General features: G+C 46.2%; 1 long non-coding RNA gene across 1 annotated transcript; it reads right to left on the bottom strand.

The window, feature by feature from the left end:
* Positions 1–6,861: 6,861 nt before the first annotated feature.
* Positions 6,862–9,551, bottom strand: LOC123117553 (uncharacterized). The gene is made up of 5 exons (XR_006457418.1): positions 8,501–9,551; positions 7,968–8,386; positions 7,503–7,891; positions 7,353–7,416; positions 6,862–7,264 (listed from the first exon to the last, which is right to left on the bottom strand). It is a non-coding gene; the product is annotated as an uncharacterized lncRNA (long non-coding RNA).
* Positions 9,552–15,566: the final 6,015 nt, after the last annotated feature.

Here is a 15,566-nt window from a genome sequence, read left to right as displayed (position 1 = left end):
CGGCAAGGAGGGGACAGACTGATCCGTATGACATACAATATGAAAATATACCTCACTTTTGCTTCTCATGTGGACGATTGGGACACTCCGACTTGCTCTGTCCAACACCTGGCACGAGAGATGAACACGGTGATTTGCCTTTTGGCAAGGGGCTGAGACCGGGGGAAGAAAAGAGGAGACCCGCTGTGTCCGAGAGCTCATCATCAAACAGTCAGCAAGCACGGAACAGTAAGTAGGACACAAAGAAATCCAGTACGGCTGAAGATGGAGGAAAAGAGGTGAATTCACCAAAAAAGCGGAATGTGGCGCCCAAGCGGAAGGGGGGCCGCCGACACAAGTGTATCGTAGGGTGGAGATGCCCCTGTTGATGAACTCTGCAGCAAATGATGGTCAGGGGACTAGTGCTATCCGTACAGACACATGTGTTGAAGGGGACGGCGATGAAGAGGAAGGAACTGAACGGGAACCAAAAAAGAAGAAGCCGACCCCAACAAATTCTGAAGACTCGGCAGTGGCTGTTGGACAGCCCTGCCCGTCCCAATGATTTGCTTAAGCTGGAACTGCTGGGGGCTTGGGAACCCCGAGGCAGTTCGCGAGCTTCGCAATGTGGTGAAGCAAGAAGGTCCCGCCCTTGTCTTTGTGATGGAAACGAAGATTAGGGCTGTCAGGGTTGAGAACCTGAAGTTTTCTTTGGGTTTCTCTGGTTGTTTTGCAGTGGACAGTGTCGGGCTGAGTGGAGGCCTTGGATTATTTTGGTCTAAGGACGTGTCCGTTGAGCTTAAGAATTACAGTGCCGGCCACATAGATTGTGTGGTGCGGAGAGTTGATACTCCATCTGAAGTATGGCGCTTCACAGGGTTCTATGGCGCGCCAAGAGTGGAGGATCGTCACCATAGTTGGCGTTTTCTTCGAACGCTATACTCACTTGCACACGATGCATGGATTTGTATGGGTGACTTCAACGAGACGTTGTACGCGGATGAACACTTCAGTCGTTCGGCTCGCCCTGAATGGCAGATGAGAGCGTTTCGAGAAGTAACAGACGAGTGTGACCTTCAAGACCTGGGCTGGACGGGTGTGCCTTTCACGTGGGACAATCGGCAGCAGGGAGGGTCAAATGTTAAGGCCCGGATTGATCGTGCTTTCGCGAACGAGTAGTTCAGGCAGATGTTTGGCTTCACAGGTGTTCGCCATATCAGCTCGGCTGAATCCGATCATTGTTTTGTCAGGCTAGAGTTCCAGAAACAGATGTGTGATACAACTGGCCGGTCCAAACTTTTTCGGTACGAGAACGTATGGCAGACACATGTGGATTATGAACGGATAGTAACTGAGTGTTGGCACAATCAACAACACTCACCTGGTCTACAAGGAGTCATAGAGTCGTTAGGCGCTTTGCAACAGCGGCTCGATCCTTGGGGGAAGAAAGAGTTTGGCTGTTTGAGAAGAACTGTCCGAAAATTGCAACAAAAGTTGGACAAGCTACGGCGCCAGTCTGTAGGGCGCGGTCCAAATGAGGAGGAAAAGAGTACGGTCATCAAGTTAAGAGAAGCTCTTCGGCGGGAGGAGATTTGGGTTCGTCAACGATCTCGAGTCCTTTGGCTTCGGGATGGTGATAGGAATACAGAATATTTCCAGGCGCAGGCTAAACAGCGACAACGCATCAATAAAATTGTCGGGCTACGCCGGATGGATGGGTCGGTTTGTGCTGATGGAAACAAAGACAAAGTGGAGATACAGAACTTCTATCAGCAATTATACACCTCGCGAGGGTCGACGGAGGCGACTGAGGTGTTATCGCATGTGCCTGTACAGATCACTCCGGAGATGAACGCGGTTCTGGATGGACTTTTTACTCCGGAAGATGTGCACAAGGATCTTTTTTAGATGGCGCCATCAAAGGCACCGGGTGTCGATGGCTTCACAGCGGGTTTTTTCCAGAAGCACTGGGAGTTGTTACGGCATGAAATAACTAGTGCGGTTCTTGGATTTCTTAATGGAGGTGACCTGCCTTTGGGTTTGAACGATACGTCTATAACACTTATACCAAAGGTACGAAACCCCCAAAATACTACTCAATTCCGTCCGATTTCTCTATGCCCAATCTTGTATAAGATTGCGGCCAAAGCTATCACAAACAAACTGAGAGATTTTATGGATGAGATTATTAGCCAGGAGCAAAGTGCTTTCTTCCGGGTCGCCCCATCACTGATAACATATTGGTTGCATTTGAAAGTGTGCATGCCATGAAACGGAGGAAGAAGGGGAAGAACTTTGCATGTGCGGTTAAATTGGACATGATGAAAGCTTATGATAGGGTGGAATGGAGCTACCTCGAAGCAATCCTCCTTAAATTTGGCTTTGGCATCAACTTAGTGAGATTGATCATGAAGTGTGTCACTTTAGTTCGTTTCTCGGTACGGGTAAATGGTGAACAACTACCCTACTTCACGCCCACGTGTGGATTAAGGCAAGGTGATCCCATGTCACCCTACCTGTTTTTGCTATGTGCAGAAGGTTTTTCTTCACTGTTGAAATATTATGGGCAAATTGATAGATGCATTCGAGTCAGTTTCAGAGCTCCATGGGTGAATCATCTGTTGTTCACGGATGATAGCCTTATTTTTATGACAGCTGACAGTCAATGTGCAGGAAGATTAAACCGCATTCTGCAATTATATGGAGCTGCGTCGGGCCAGTGTGTTAACCGGGAGAAGAGCGCAATTTATTTCAGTCCCAATACGCCGGTTGCTACTAGGCAGACTATCAAGACTACGCTCGATGTGCACGTCGAGGCGTTTAGTGAACGTTACCTTGGTCTACCCACAACTGTGGGGAAGATTACCAGCGGCACTTTCGATCACATAGGTGAACGTTCACGAAGCAAGATGCAAGGGTGGTCGGAGAGATTGTTTGCTTGTGCAGGGCGAGAAACTTTGATCAAATCAATTGCCCAGGCAATTCCCACTTTCAGCATGAGTTGTTTTCTTCTGACCAAGAAGGTGTGCAAGAGCTTGACATCCAATATGGCAAAATACTGGTGGAGTAGTTCAATCGATAAGCGTTCTCTGCACTGGATTTCGTGGAAGAAACTTGCAACGCCTAAGTTTAGTGGCGGTATGGGCTTTCGAGACCTATATCTTTTCAACTTGGCCCTTCTCGGTAAGCAGGGATGGCGGCTGTTGACAAGCCCGGATTCGCTGTGTGCTCGAGTTTTAAAGGGCAGGTATTTCCCGGACTCTGATTTCATGCAGGCATCAGCTCCAAAACGATCTTCTGCAACTTGGAGGGTCATTATATCTGGACAGGAGGCACTACTCACCGGACTAATCGAGAGGGTGGGCGACGGATCATCCATTGCGGTCTGGGACGACCGATGGATTCCATCTACAACAACCATGGCGCCTTTGTTCAGGCCCCCAAATACCAATATTTTTTGGGTAAGCGATCTTATTGATACCGGAAACTGGACATGGCGGCGGCAGTTGGTTCATGACACATTCATCTCACCAGACGCGGAGGCCATCCTCAATATCCCACTCCGGTCTGGTGGGGGTGATGATTTCCTTGCTTGGACACATGAAACTTCAGGTAAATACACTGTTAAATCGTCATACCGTGCTCTTATGATTCGCAACGAGCATCAAGCTCTAGAAGAAGGGACGGATACTGGATCCTCGATTGATAATCAGCGGTTGTGGAATGGTTTGTGGAAGCTAAATGTGATGCCAAAAGTGAAGGTGTTCTTCTGGCGGATGCTAAGGGGAATTCTGCCAGATGAGTGTACCCTTAAGCATCGGCATTTGAGACAGATAGGGCTTTGCAAAATCTGCATGGCGATGGATGAGGACATGGAGCATGCTCTGTTAATATGCTCACACGCACACCAGTTCTGGGATGAAGCGCAACAGCTTTTTGACTTCCATATGCCGCGACTACACCCAGATACTTGGGCGAGAGACGTAATCTGTGATGATAGATTTACGAGTAGAGACTGAGCCATCATAGTTTCAGTTATGTGGTCGGTTTGGCACTCTAGAAATAAGCTGACGCATGGGGAAGACAAGCTGGATCCTGCTGTTTCAGTTCGCAGAACCAGGGAAACACTCTCACTTTTGGAGATCCCTCAGCGTCATGCAATCTTGTTGCCCGGACATGGATGGCGCCCCCCGGACATGGAATTTGTGAAAATCAACACCGATGCTGCGATCTGTAGGGAGGACGGCAAGGGTGGCGGGGGCGGAGTTGCTCGATCAGCAAGTTCCTTTCAAGGTGCTTGGAGCAAACCATACCCAGGTGTGACTGACCCCCTCATCGCGAAGACGATGGCAGTTCGTGACGGCGTCATCTTCGCCAAGCTACGGGGTTTTTCGAAAGTTGCACTCGAGACCGATTGCTTGGAGGTAGTCAACCTTTGGGCCGCTCGGCATGATTCTCGCTCTATTGTGGCACCCATCTTAGTAGAAATTGGAGAGCTAGCTAGCACTTTTACTTCTTTTGTAATTCAGCATGTATCCAGGTCAGCTAACGGTCCATCTCATATCTGTGCTAAGCATGCTTGCACGATTGATGGAACCGAGAGTTGGCTTGATAACACTCCTAGTTTCCTTATCAGCAGCCTTTTGGCTGACTGCTCGGTGAACGCCTTCGTTTAATAAAGCTCTCAAATTTCCCCCCGCAAAAAAAAACAAGTGACTACATATGAAGCAAAATGAATGAATCTGCACTTTAAAATATGTCTACATACATTCCTATGTTGTAGTCCATTTGAAATGTCTAAAAAGTTCCGAAATATAAGTCTTTTTTAGACATAAGTCTTTTAGTAGTCACCTATTGAAATCTCTAGAAAGACTTATATTTGGGAAAGGAGGGAGTATAAATCATGATGAAAACAACAATTAAAATGCATTTGTTGAACATACTAGATGCACTAAACATCATGAAAAAAATCATCGCACATGTAACGACAACCATAATTAGAGTCTTGATTAGATCATAGCGCACATAGGGATCGTTTGTAGATGAAGTAATTGTTGATGCTGTGAAGGCGATGTTTTTCTTTGCGGGTAAAAGGCGATGTTGTTGTTAACATTGTTGTTGCTGAAGACCGGCCGAAGCAGATGTTGACGATGACGGCACGCAACAACGCCTGAACTTGCAGGTAGACAACCCGTTGTGAAGAACGCAAGTAGTCGTGCGAAGCGCATCCCAACACCTAAATCGTCCTCTCCCCATTCAAGGATCAGAAGGTCATGAGGTTCTGGAGACCTGCTCTCATGTTCACCGGTGTACGCCGATATTTGGGATATAGAAAAATAAAAACCAAAACAAAGTCATGCTCCTGTAATACCACGGTCAGATTTTGACAAACCATTCATTCATGCGCATGTCGCACGACCACACCCTTCGCTCTGGTAAAGCAAGGGAGCACATGTGTGATGTTTTCTTTCTCTCCTCATACCAATCACTTAGCGAAGTAGGGAGACTCCACTACATAAGTTGGTCTCACACACCACCTCCACTAGTGGTATGGGGCTAAAGGTTACATGCCCACTCTCGCCATTTAGTCATGGGTTTTTAAGATTTACTTAGGAATTTCTATAAATGTAAATGTCCAAGCCCATTAATTCTAACAATCCCCGCCGGATCTTAATTGTCCAATTAGTGATATGTATATTCTCACTACTTTTTTAGTATACTAGTGTTTCAGCAGAGACTGATAAATTGAACTTTCGCTAGAGCTTTAAGCTACATCCACCCATAACTTGAATAATGGACTATTTCTTGAATTGCAAGTTTTGTGCAAATATATTTCACCTAAATTCATAACCAGTACCTGGCTGTCAGTAGCCCAGCCCACGGGTGGAGCATATATGCCGTACTCCCTGGTCTCTTCGTGAGCTTACTACAGATCGCCGAAGTCTCATAGACAACAACTTTAACATTTGGCCTCATATGGGTGTGTTCTCTCAAAGCTGCTTTGTAGGACAACATCTTTGCTAAACATAGACAATAGAAACGCATTAAGACAGGTTGTGAACCTGCCTTACAGCTCTAAGAGTTATGCATCTTCAAATAAAGAGATCTATAAATTACTCTTCTCTTTTAATAAATAGCTTGTTTGTCTCTGGTCCTAATTCACAGATCTCCGATCGCAAATATTGGGTTACTACTATGGCGTAACACATATGGGTCTCATACCCATCTGCCTCGATGTATTATGTATCACAATTAGTCATAGTCCCTTCGTAAAGGGATCTGGCAGGTTTCTGTGTGTTTGAATATATGTAACAATTATTACTATGGAGTTCTTACCCTTTCTAATAGACAAAGAGCGCAAGGTGCTGGCGAAAGTAAGAAGGGCATCAAACAGCGGATATTCAAATCTGAGCTCAGGCTCAGCTGATCCTGAAATCTCCTCCATTCCTTCGCATATGGATCCACGCCCTCGAACGTATATGCTGTGGTATTCTGGCTGTATCGTCTCTTATCGTTGCCGGCGCACAGGCGCATTTATTTTGGCGGAACAGCAGCCCAGTCATTATCTTGTGCCAGCCTGAGCCGTGTTGAGGCCACACCCGATGTAACGGCCGTCCGCCCAGCCCGGGACGGTGCTTCCCCAACAAACAGCCCGGGCTGGTCAATCCCATCCCAACACCACCTGCTTCGCTTCTGCACACATAGACATGCGATGTTCTGGAGTACTATTTTTTTTATGCCAAAGTACTTAACTAGCGCACAACAATTCATGCAGACCCAAAGTACAAATCGTCATCATGTACAGGCGTCTGAAAACAGGTCACTAATTTAGTTCCAAGTACTCTGCTTGAGCTTTAGAAATACAGTTATCTGCTTGGGGTTTTCAACAACTAATGGAAGTAAATTCCATGAAATCTCAAGTGGCTTTACAAATACAGGCGCTGATGCTTAAATAGTGGCATCTCACAACACTCCACACAAGTGGTTCTACCAACACTACTTAGGTCTTAAAAAAGTACAAATTCAAAGAAGTTTCATTGGATTTCAGGTTCTGCTGGGGGTTGGGGTGCTCCAAAAGCCCCCGAAACATAAGAGGGGCACTTCTACGGACATAGCACTCGCGTCGCACGGACCAAAGATCTGAACAGCCAGCACGAATGCTGAACCACAATTCATTCCCTTCAGTCAATGATCTCCTCGCACAGGAAATCTGGGAGATCTCCCGTGTTCCCATCATGATCACAATCTCGTATGCAATTCTCTGCCGAAGGTGATCTAGCTGCTCCTGCAGCAATACAAGAGCAGAAAGCATGGCTTAGTGCACGGACTAAGTTGCTTTTTTTTCAGACACCCACTCAATTCCTAGTTCTTACCGAGCTAAGCGCTGAACGAAGGTAAAGCCCGATGAACCCCAGGATGTAGACGTCACTTTCCTCCCTGGTGAGCATGGTATTTCCATCATAGCTTTCAATAATTGTAAGGTTCCAAAATTAATTTTTAAAGATCCGAATGAACAAACTCACCTTGTACATGGTTCATGCTGCCCCACTAAGAGGTACATAAAGGTCCACCCAATAGTCTCGACCAAGCCAGCACCAAACATGTCATTAAAACGGTGGCATAATCTGAGCTGGAATTTCCTCGCCAAAGCCTCGTGCTTCCGTTATCTCATCTGGTGGATCAGTCTCAGTTGGATCGAGCACCATAAATTCTTTCTTCTCTATGTCAAGAATGTACGGGGACCAGCAATCTATGAGCAACACCCGGAACATGAACTGCAATGCGCAACAACTACACATTAAACTGCAGCCTAGATGAAGCATATCAGTCAGTGCGATGGTTCTGCCCGTTCCCATTATCCTTGCCTTCTTCAGCCAGTCAATTATGTATCCCATTAGTTTGGAGTACCACCCTATTCATTGAAAAATAAATTAGCTATTAACACTATATACCAAACTTAAATATTATGCAACACGAATTGTACTCACAAGCATTGTCTTTTTCTTCTCATAGCTTTCCTCCCTCTCGTGGTCAAACTGGAGCCTCATGTATTGCCTAACAAAGACGTGCATCAGGCTCGCTGGGGGCATATAGGACTTCAGCATCTTGTTCGCACTCTCGCTTCTTTGCATACTTGTCATTTTGGTGCACAAAACACCTTTGAAGTATGGCTTCGCCCACTTTGATCTTGTTTCATATATCTGGGTCATTCTTCCTCAGGTTGTACTTGTCAAGCAGCATACCCCCCGCTGTCTCAAACTCATCCGTAGTCAACATGTGGTTCACGTCTTTATAGAACTCAGCTTGGAACTCACACTTCTTCGTGTAGAGTGGCAGTACGCTCTCCTTTGCTTTCTTTGGTGCGTGCCATTTGCACTAACAGTGCATGCTATTTGGATAAACTTTACTGTTAGACATGTGACCAGTTAGTAATACTCAATTTGCAAGCTTGTTTCTTCAATTCAGAGCCAAAGCAAGAATAATGCAAGCACACACAACAACAATCAAAATATTTACTAACCTGTCAGGATGGTTTTAGGTGCCGGTCCTCCCATCATATGGAGAAACTCACCGAAAACCCACTTGAAACTCTCTACTTGCTCATCCCACATCAGCACGCCAGTGAGGATGATGCTTTGGAAATGGTTATTCACTCCCACAGAAGCCCAAACAGCAATGTCATATAGATTTGCCAAGTACGTCGTGTCGAATGTAACCACATGCAGGGGCGGAGCCAGGTTAGCATTGAGCCCTGGGCAGGCTTCATTGCTGCATCAATCTACAGTGATCAACAGTACTAAAAGCACCACATTCAACAAAGGCTGCTCACGCCACGCCCCGGGCCAAGGCCCCCCAGGCCTGGGGTGTAGCTCCGCCACTAACCACATGACCAAAGAATCGGTATTGCATTCGGCTGCTCCCATTTGTCCACATCAAACTTTTCACTCTGCTATCACTATCGGCAAGAATATGTAAAGTCTGGGTCCCCTGCAACAATGTCTGCGAACACTTCCAACGTCTTTCTCACATCGTCATCAGCTCGCTCTCGGCTTATCTTACACCATATGTTCATGAGCGCCCTCTTTGTGAACAACACCTTCTCAACCGAGCTGAAGACACTTCCAATAATGTTGTACACCTTCCCGAGGTTTACATTGTTTTCCCTTGGCCCATGGTGAGACATGGAATGGTTGTGGTTTACATGGTGCTCTGTTACATACAAACTATTAGAAGCCCGAAAGAGCCATATCAAAGCAGTGCACTCGCATCTGCATGACCTGCTGCTCTCGGCTTCTGGCTTCCCCTGCTTGCAAAATAGAGCATCACTGTCAACGACAATTGAACTATTTAAATAGTTCACATAAATGATTAAACAGTATTTTGCACGCGCCGAGCAGTCACAAATGTTCTCTTGCATCGACTTGGTCCTTGGTGTTCAATCTGCTTTTGCCAATACATTAGCCCCAACCCGATGTCCCACGAATACAAATTGTAAAGTCATACGCCTCACCAAGCAAGTCGAAACTCGGTCCTGGTTCAGGCCGAACTACACTTGTGAATTGACTGCTCTAAGGCACTCATCCTAGATGGACATGACGGTCTGTCTGGAGGTGCACTCCCAAGACATAACCTGATTTGTCAAGTAAGAACAATCTATGTACTGGCCGAGCATAACTACCTACTTATCCCAGCCATACATTACATGAGCGACCAATTTCAGTTAGGGTTGATCTGTAATCCAACGTACTAGTACCACAACAGTGACCTCATAGAATTACAAGACAACAACGTACCATTTGGTCCAGCCCGGCGCCTTAGGATTGACTCGGTTCGTAGACTGCACGGACCTTGCTCGAGAAGCTTGCCGCCGACGGCGCCGTCACCCTGCGGCCTACCTCGACTACTGCCGCCAACATGCTGCCCGACCCGGACCCAGTATTTGAGTCAACCAACACAACACTGGTGCCATCCTGCCGCGGGAGCACAGAGAGAGGAACCGGATCTAGATGTGGGCAACATCTTCCATCGCCGGCACGCCAGAACAACCGCAGCCTTCAGCAGCTCCGGGGAAATTGGGGCAGCCGACCGTGGCGGCGGCAGGTTTCGAGAACCACCGAATCGGATCTGGATGTACCAGGCAATTGTTCCACGGCTCAGAAGGAAAGTAAAGTTCCATCAACGGATCAGGAAAAACTCCACGAATCTGGGCCGTACTCCCATACGATTTGGGCCCGCAGTCTCCCATTGTTCGCCACTGTATATGGGTCGTATGTTGTTTTTTCGCTGCTTCGGTTCAGACGAGTCAGAACGAATTTTAGGAATCCCAAGACACGAACCAACGCAAGCGATTTCGGGAGCAGATGCGCTCGAGCACCGGATTGCTGCGTCCATCAAACAGTTGTACATACCGAACATTGAACAGTCTGAACTAGTTTGCCTACTGTCGAAATTTTCAGAAACTCCTTTGGTTATGGCCTGCTCGTTTTGGACACATAAGCTTTCATGATCTAGTGAAGGAATCAGATTGTGGTTGGCATGGCAAGAAGTCTATTGAAAAGCAAGGGGCTGCCTCGATAGTTTTTGGGTGAAGCAGTGTCCACTACCATTTATCTGTTGAAATGTGCGCCAACAAATTGGGAGTGTTCGTGGTATCACACCCTATGAGGCGATGTACAAGGTAAAACAAAGTGTTGAGCACGCGTGCACATTTGGCTGCATCGGGCACGTGAAGAAAGTTGGTTGGTACCTCACAAAACTTGTCGATCGAAGTTCAGAGATGACTAGCTTTGATCGGGTATGAACCAAACAGTAAGGCCTATAGGATGTTCCATCCTTGTGCAAAGAAATTGTGTGTCTTGAGATGTTGTGTTCGAACAAGATAGACAATAAGAATGGGCGTAGGGCGAAGCAGAGCAGAGGCCCGAAAGTTCCATAGTGGAGTCCAATGTGCATCTTGACGATGTAGATGCCATTGCCCACCTGAAGCATAATGTTCACCATCTATCAACAGAAAAGGAAACCTGAAAGAGGAGATTTTTTTCCCCATTCCAATTGGTCCTTTTTTTGATCTCACCACATACAAATGTCTCGACAGCTCAGAGGAATGTTGCCTATACCACCTAGTGGAAGATTTGCTCCAAGAGGTGCCCGAAGCAGTATTGTTAGGCTCATGTCTACACGGAGTAGAGGAACCCACATATGTTGAAGAGACAGGTAAAGAAGGGGCATGGAGAGAAGCTGTGGACTGAACTCGGGTCATTTCAGAGTAATGAAACCAGGGAGCTCACTGATCTACCAAAGGGACACAAAGCAATTGGTTCTAAATGGATTTGAAACGAAAGAAAGATGTCGGTGGCAAGGTCATCAAACATAAAGCAAGGCTAGCTGTGAAGGGCTATTGTTGAGAAACACGTAACCAATGTAGCAAGTAGTGATGTTCACACAAAGATTTTACACTTGATGAATTGTTACTTAATATCGCATCCGCAATCCAAAAGATTTACCAGTCATGTCATACTCATAATTTTGTTATTATGCTTTCTCACTGGATACATTATGCTAATTTGTTTCTCTGATGATCCATCTATTCCGAGTTTAGTCTATCTGGGCCTATAGTGGACATTACAAACCAAGTGTGGAAAAACTAAGCAACTTCATGAGCTTCAAAAGCCCCCGATGACATTACACTTTTTAGAGCATTTTGAATGAACTATTGCAAGATCATGTACCTTGAAATGCATGGGCAGTATGCGTGACCTCTCTCAGTTGTTCATGGAAAAAGGTAAGAAGTGTCTTTACGAGTTTTACTAGGCCAACCTTCACTATCTAATGACGAGCCAACTTCGTTTGAATATAACATCTTTCCTGAAGTTACGGCCTCATCCTGATATAGAATCGCCTTGGTTTTGGCAGCACTACAGACAACCATGACAAAAAGTCAAATCTACATGAATCGCATATACTCTTATTGATTAGCTGCACATGCCTTGTCCTCTCCTCCAACCTTGTCAATCGTGCATCAACGTTTGCCGCGTGTGATCAATTTTGAACTATCCAATGACAGATACAGAAAGGCAAAAAAAGTATATATATATATATATATATATATATATATATATATATATATATATATATATATATATATATATATATATATATATATATATATATATATATAGACACACACACACACAAAAGCAAACTTATGAAACTTCACTGGGGCAGATGCAATCACAAGCGCTGGTTTTTGTTGGGATCTAGTCCCTCCCCTTTCCTCATTTGCATTTTCGTATTATTATTCGTTAGATGCTTATTTCCTGTTATAGCCAAGAATGGACCACGCTGCTTGTGTGAACATAGTAGTGCTCAGGCACTAGGCTGACACAATGGCAGTCCAGTGGTCAGGGACCCGCATACTGTTCAAAGGGTTCCATGCTCCGTGAAGAACCGTTCGACCAAGGGTGCGATTAATATAGCAAGTCAAGACAACTAGCCACTGTTGTTAGGTACGGAGCATTATACAAAACGGAGAATGCCACTGGGATGGCACCCCTGCTTGCTTGCCATAAACATGCATCATCACTTAAAAGCCATGACGTGCATTTTCTTTGCAGAGTTAATTTGTAAAGTGGTCAACAAGCCCAGGGTTGCACTAGCACACATCCCATTGTCAGGTGTCAGCAATGCATGTTTACTGTTCTAGCTACTACTAGCATGCCTGTATGGGGGGACATGCGACTACACATTATTGCACAGTCGCAAGTCAAAGGCTGCTGCAACCTGTGCGACTGCTAGCGTTGGCGCTGTTGGTCTTCCCCTCTTCACGCACAAGCGCAGACTGTAGTAACACTGTAGCACGCACAACTACTTTTGAACGAGGTCAGCAAGCAGAAAGACACGGCACGGCCACGAATACTGCTCTCTCATTCCAAAGTCTCGCAGCCTCCGCGCCACCAAAGCACATGATCGAGATCCTCGTAGCGCACTATCTTTCTTCCTCTCATAGCTGAGCACCATATCCTGAGGCAGCGCCCTCACCGAGCATGGAGTCGACCTCACCGAGCATGGAGTCGACTTCTCAAGTCCGTGACCATGGAGGACGGTGTCGACCACCCCGCGCCAGTCCTCCTCCCCGCGGCCCCTCTCCTCCGAGGGTGACGGCCAGGAGGCCCTCGTTGTCGCCTCAAATTCTCCGCAGACCTACTGCTCAACGTCGCCTCTCATCCGCATCCCGATGGTGGCCGCACAAGATCTGGGGCTGTTCATCCGCATCCCGATGGTGTGCCCGTCGGGGGCTAGCTGCTCCACCCAGCCCGACGACCATTATGCCAAGAGCACGCGTACAACACTGGGAAGGAGCACCCGTACAGTAGCTCGGCCAGGAGAACAGAGCACGCGTCCAACATGTAAATTTTTAACTTATTTTTTGTATGGTTTGCCCTTGAAGAAACATATCTGGCTGCTTCACTCGTGCTTCCATCTTTTTTTATCTTTTGATTTTTGGTTGAGCTAGGTCGTGATTCCATTTTTTGCTTTTGGTGTAATTTGGTGAAGACATGATGCATGACGGGAAGGCAGGCTGAAAGGTTTGATATTGGATGCGCTTTTATCCATGCTTGCTGAGTACGAGCGGACTAATTAGTATGTACTCTAGGATGTAGTCTTTTGGATTAAAATGAGTAATAGAAGTATGCGTGTTATGGTCTTTAAATGAGTAAATATGAACTATCATTTATCTACACCTTTGTTTGACGAGAGAAGTATACTTCGGTAACGGAAATGTTGTCTATACAACATGTACATCGTGTGAGGATGTACATGTTGTCTTTACCACAAGCTTTGCCAGGGGCCAACCGAGCCGATGGTGAAGGGCCTATGGATGGCGCGCCTCCCGCCGAAAATCAAAGTGTTTTTCTGGCAGCTGTTCAGGAACAGATTGTCCACTTCTGAAAATGTGGCTAAAAGGCGGGGCCGTCGACCGGCACCTGCGCGGTCTGTAATGTGGTCAAGGACGCAAACCACGTCTTCTTCCGGTGTCCGCTGGCCAGGTTCGCCTGGAGCGCGGTCCGGACCGCGGCCGAGGTATCCTGGGACCCAATGTCAACCAGCGATCTAGTGGCTATCCTTGACTCGGTCCAGGGAGCAGTAAACGCGTGTTGTGGAGCTATGTTGGGGCACAGTTCTGGGCGCTTTGGTTAGGAACAAACTAGCTATTGAGGGGATCTTCCCGATTCACCCGACTAATATCATCTACAAATGCAACTTATTCTTGTAGCAGTGGAGTCCGTTGGCGAGGCGCAAGGATACTGAGAGGATGCAACATGCTCAAGACCGTCTTCGCCAGGTGTATGTGATGGCTAGGAAGCCAGCCGCCACTTCTTGATTTGGAGTGGCCCTTTTGTTCGTGCACGAGCCTGCATGCTCAGTGTTTGGCCTTCGAGCCATGTAACTTCTGATCGCACTCTTTTGGCCGTGAACCCTATAACTTCCTGAGTATGTGTAGTCTGAGCCCTTCTGTGATGTGTGTAAGATTTGGACTTGGTTGGTACACTGTCTATGTTGTGGGCTTTATTAATTTAAAACCGGATGCTTCTAGCATCTTCTTTCAAAAAAATGATTCAGGGAGTTTTCACGTTTCTTGGCTTCTTGCTATGCAAAAAGTAAAGTTTTATTCAGTCTCATTGTAATTCACTTCTTGATCATAACCGTTCAAATTCTTTTATACCGCGATACGGAGTAATATAAACAACTTGTGGAGAGTTGTACAGTCCTCGAGCCTTTCCGCGGCATAAAAATTGTATTGCACAAAGAAACAAGTAGTTTGGTTAGCCTGTCAGGTTTCTCCTCCTATAGATGTTCTCAGAATTTCTTTGAGACTTGTTATGTGTGTAGCTTAGATACTCAACTACTTCGGTGTGAATGGCAGATAGACTAGCTACTCTATTCTAAAAATGTCTTAGTTTCAGTAATTGTAAATTGTAATGACTGAGATGTCCTTTCTCATGTGAAGTTGAATTAATATTATAAGAAATACATAATGGGATGTTTCTATTCGTGACTCAAGAGGCAGAACCATACCATGCGAGCTCCCCACGGACTACGAACAAACTGCCTTGAGGGCTGCCAAGCTCCATCACACATGCAGACCAACAAAGAAAACGGAAAAAGCATTACCCAGTATCTGCGTCACATGATGCACGGATCCATTTTATTGAACATAGATGAAGTTGAAGTCACCGTTCATCATATACAAAGAAAACACGACCACTATCGGTCAAACCCGAGATTACATAGATAATTTGTTATGAGTACACATGTACATTTTTTGACACACGGTTTTCAGGTGGGGGCACATCTCTATGGGTGAACGAGCCCCACCCCTTCAACCGCATCGAGAGACCATGCGGGAACCTGTGTTATGCACTGCGAGAACCACCCACACACGTACTATATGAACCATTTCTTAAGGAACGGGAACCCTTTCCATATATAGTCAACCGTGAGCATATAGATGACCCTTTCCACATGAGAGCAATTAACCTTCATTTTCAATTTTTTGACAAAACGACGCATAATATAAGGCACCG

Source organism: Triticum aestivum, chromosome 5B (assembly GCF_018294505.1).
Source record: "Triticum aestivum cultivar Chinese Spring chromosome 5B, IWGSC CS RefSeq v2.1, whole genome shotgun sequence".
NCBI lineage: Eukaryota > Viridiplantae > Streptophyta > Magnoliopsida > Poales > Poaceae > Triticum > Triticum aestivum.
Note: the sequence above shows the minus strand (reverse complement) of the source record. Positions and strands in the feature narration are given on the sequence as shown.